At 54.2% G+C, this 4527-nt stretch overlaps 1 pseudogene; it reads left to right on the forward strand.

Annotated features, from left to right (window-relative positions):
- The first annotated feature begins 1331 nt into the window (after positions 1-1331).
- Positions 1332-4240, forward strand: LOC143188012 (large subunit ribosomal RNA; annotated as a pseudogene).
- Positions 4241-4527: the final 287 nt, after the last annotated feature.

Here is a 4527-nt window from a genome sequence, read left to right on the forward strand (position 1 = left end):
CGTTGGCATCTCGGTGTCACGTACGAGCGATTGTTGGACCGTTCGTCGGCGTTTGCCGCGGTCGCACGAAAACAAGCGAGAATACGCTCTAGACGTCATGGAGGGAAGAAGGTTGTGTGTACGCGGCAGATGACTGGAGACATCGTCGTCATCGTCGTTGCTTTGTCGTTCCGGACTTGCGTGAGTGCTAATTTTCACACGGCGTCGTGAGTCGCTTAATTTGTCGACCGCCCGTGTGTGTATGTGCACCGCTCCGGACGCAAGCGCGCGGACGTACGATCATCGACCAGCCTCCGTGTCTCGCCAAATACCCTCGTGATTGTTAACAGACAGCGTTCGCTTTTCGTGCGAGTTTTCATCCGCGCTCCCGACGTAGTCTGAAATGATGCGTGTAAGAAAGAGGCGTGCGTAACCCGCAACGACACACAAGAGAGTTTGTCGTGAGACTACAGAGAAGGACAATGAAAGGGTGTGCGAGTGAGCATGAACACGAGATCGCGTATACCCCACCCGTGTAGTGTGGTGAAGAAATGTATGACGAGAAACAGAGCCCCAGGGATTCTAGAGGGATCGTCTTGTTGCAGGAACAACGCGAAAAGGAGGCACTCATTCGTCGAAACGATGAAGTTCCGGGATGCATCTTCCCCGGCCACGTTTCGGTCGAGTCGTTTGTGGCTCCGTGAATGTGTTGTGTTGTACTACAACTTGTTTCTGTATCCTGAATCCTCTTTGGCGAGGCTTACACAGCCGCCATATATATGACTCATCACATAGGGATGACTTCTCTCCTAGAAGGAGGAGGTGGAAAGGTAGCAGCGTCCGGTCGCCCCATGTCTTCGCGTTAGTCGATCGCCGAGAGAGACCGCGCGTCAAGTCCGGTCGTCCAGTCCACGAAAGCTATACAAAAAGCAAGCGGACGGGCGTTAAACCATACCGGCAGTCGCCTGGCGAGAGTCTCTCTCCTTTAGATCGAATTAAACGAGACGCGAAGATGCTTTGGTGTGGCGCATTAAGGACGATGTGACTTACTTTCCGCTGATCACTTCTGGCGAATTACGAGGAGCTTCCTTACCTTTGGAAACGCTGCTGTTGCGTTACGACAACATATTCCGAAGGCACACGGCGAAGTTGGGACGACGCATCGAACATGATCTCAAGTCTCTCTCTCATTTCCCATTTCTCGTAACATTCGTTCACACACTCTGCCTGGTCCGCTTCTCTCGGTTGTGTGCCCCCGTTGTACGAGGATTACGCCACAGCTTCTTTCGTCATTTTTACACATATATAAAATATATCACTCTACGTGTGTGATATATTTAACACGTATACGACGACCTCAGAGTAGGCGAGATTACCCGCTGAATTTAAGCATATTACTAAGCGGAGGAAAAGAAACTAACAAGGATTTCCTTAGTAGCGGCGAGCGAACAGGAAAGAGCCCAGCACTGAATCCCGCGGTACTGCCGCAGGGAAATGTAGTGTTCGGGAGGATCCGTTTATCCCGTGACGTTGCATCGCGTCCAAGTCCATCTTGAATGGGGCCATTTACCCATAGAGGGTGCCAGGCCCGTAGCGACCGGTGCGCGTCTCGGGAGGGTCTCTCCTTAGAGTCGGGTTGCTTGAGAATGCAGCCCTAAGTGGGTGGTAAACTCCATCTAAGGCTAAATACAACCACGAGACCGATAGCGAACAAGTACCGTGAGGGAAAGTTGAAAAGAACTTTGAAGAGAGAGTTCAAGAGTACGTGAAACCGTTCAGGGGTAAACCTGAGAAACCCAAAAGTTCGAAAGGGGAGATTCATCGTCGACAAATGCTGGCTCCCGTTGGTGCGCGAAACCCCGAAAGGGGTGTCCGTCGCTTTTCCGCAAGGAGGGCGCACGGATGTTACGGCCAACGGCGAACGTTCCGGCTACGTAGACGTGCACTTCTCCCCTAGTAGGACGTCGCGACCCGTTGCGTGTCGGTCTACGGCCCGGGCGGTTAGACCGTTGCGTCGCCTTGTGCGTGCGCGACGGACCCTCGGTGACCCGACCGGCTGCGCGACGGTGTTCCCCCAGATGGTATCGGGCCGCAACCAGTCTTCTCATTCGAACGGTGCGTCAGGCCCGCCGCAAGCTCGGTCAGCTTTGTTTGCCCTGTGGTACGGACGTCTTTCCCGTTCACGGGCCTGGCCAGCTGTTAGCCGGCGGAGCCCTCGGACTGGCCAAGCTTTGAATTACCTGTCGGCGGCGCTATTGCTTTGGGTACTCTCAGGACCCGTCTTGAAACACGGACCAAGGAGCCTAACATGTGCGCGAGTCATTGGGATGAGTAAACCTAAAGGCGAAATGAAAGTGAAGGTCGTCCTTTGCGTCGGCCGAGGGAGGATGGGCGCTGCATAGTGCTCCGCACTCCCGGGGCGTCTCGTTCTCATTGCGAGAAGAGGCGCACCTAGAGCGTACACGTTGGTACCCGAAAGATGGTGAACTATGCCTGGTCAGGACGAAGTCAGGGGAAACCCTGATGGAGGTCCGTAGCGATTCTGACGTGCAAATCGATCGCTGGAACTAGGTATAGGGGCGAAAGACTAATCGAACCATCTAGTAGCTGGTTCCCTCCGAAGTTTCCCTCAGGATAGCTGGCACTCACTCCTCCGTTCCTTCGGGGACGCGTCGAGTCTCATCTGGTAAAGCGAATGATTAGAGGCCTTGGGGCCGAAACGACCTCAACCTATTCTCAAACTTTAAATGGGTGAGATCTCTGGCTTGCTTGGTTCATTGAAGCCACGAGATTTCGGATTAGAGTGCCAAGTGGGCCAATTTTGGTAAGCAGAACTGGCGCTGTGGGATGAACCAAACGCAGAGTTAAGGCGCCTAAGTCGACGTTTATGGGATACCATGAAAGGCGTTGGTTGCTTAAGACAGCAGGACGGTGGCCATGGAAGTCGGAATCCGCTAAGGAGTGTGTAACAACTCACCTGCCGAAGCAACTAGCCCTGAAAATGGATGGCGCTGAAGCGTCGCGCCTATACTCTGCCGTCAGCGGCAAGTGGGGAGGGACGGTGCCATTACTGGTGACCGTCCTCCATGAAGCCCTGACGAGTAGGAGGGTCGCGGCGGTGTGCGCAGAAGGGTCTGGGCGTGAGCCTGCCTGGAGCCGCCGTCGGTGCAGATCTTGGTGGTAGTAGCAAATACTCTAGCGAGACCCTGGAGGACTGACGTGGAGAAGGGTTTCGTGTGAACAGCCGTTGCACACGAGTCAGTCGATCCTAAGCCCTAAGAGAAATCCTATGCAAATGTGGTGTCCTAAAATCAATGTCTGCAAACATATTATTATACAAAGAGATAAATTGAAAGATAAAAAAAAGAGACACACACACGTTGGGCGAAAGGGAATCCGGTTGCTATTCCGGAACCCGGCAGCGGAACCGTTTAACATCCGGGCCCTCATTGAGTGTTCGTCGGGGTAACCCAAAATGACCTGGAGAAGCCGTCGGGAGATCTGGGAAGAGTTTTCTTTTCTGTATAAGCGTTCGAGTTCCCTGGAAACTTCTAGCAAGGAGATAGGGTTCGGAACGCGAAGAGCACCGCAGTTGCTGCGGTGTCTGGATATTCCCCTCGGACCTTGAAAATCCAGGAGAGGGCCACGGGAGGTCTCGCGCCGGTTCGTACCCATATCCGCAGCAGGTCTCCAAGGTCAAGAGCCTCTAGTCGATAGATTAATGTAGGTAAGGGAAGTCGGCAAATTGGATCCGTAACTTCGGAATAAGGATTGGCTCTGAGGAGCGGGGCGTGTCGGGCTTGGTCGGGAAGCGGGTCTGGCTGACGTGCCGGGCCTGGGCGAGGTGAAGGGTCTTAGACTTCGGTCGACGTCCTGGGATCCGAACTCGGTCCCGTGCCTTGGCCTCCCGCGGATCTTCCTTGCTGCGAGGCTTCCGCGTCGGTTCAGCCGTCGCGTGTCGTTTCTTCGGCCGCCATTCAACGCTCGGCTCAGAACTGGCACGGACCAGGGGAATCCGACTGTCTAATTAAAACAAAGCATTGCGATGGCCCCCGCGGGTGTTGACGCAATGTGATTTCTGCCCAGTGCTCTGAATGTCAACGTGAAGAAATTCAAAAAAGCGCGGGTAAACGGCGGGAGTAACTATGACTCTCTTAAGGTAGCCAAATGCCTCGTCATCTAATTAGTGACGCGCATGAATGGATTAACGAGATTCCCTCTGTCCCTATCTACTGGCGGGAGCGGTAAAGATTCCCAATGTCGCTTGAGGTGTCGGGTTGGGCTTGCCCAAACTAGTATCCGAGACTCGGGAGGAGCCGCTGAACTCGTCCTCAAAGTGGTGGCTTGCGCCGAGAGGTGGTACCGATTTATCGGGCCCTCTCAGAAGCGTCCCCATCAATGCAGAACATGATCGTTGGGGTCGCACACTTTTGCAGCCTAAAATTGGCCGAGCCGCCTTGTGCGGCCGGGAACGCTGTGTAGTCGGAGGGGTTGGGTTCCCCCTCGGCTGCACAGCAATAATTCTCTTTGTGCACTTTGAACGATGAA

This window comes from Calliopsis andreniformis, unplaced genomic scaffold (genome assembly GCF_051401765.1).
Source record: "Calliopsis andreniformis isolate RMS-2024a unplaced genomic scaffold, iyCalAndr_principal scaffold0472, whole genome shotgun sequence".
In the NCBI taxonomy this organism is placed as follows: domain Eukaryota; kingdom Metazoa; phylum Arthropoda; class Insecta; order Hymenoptera; family Andrenidae; genus Calliopsis; species Calliopsis andreniformis.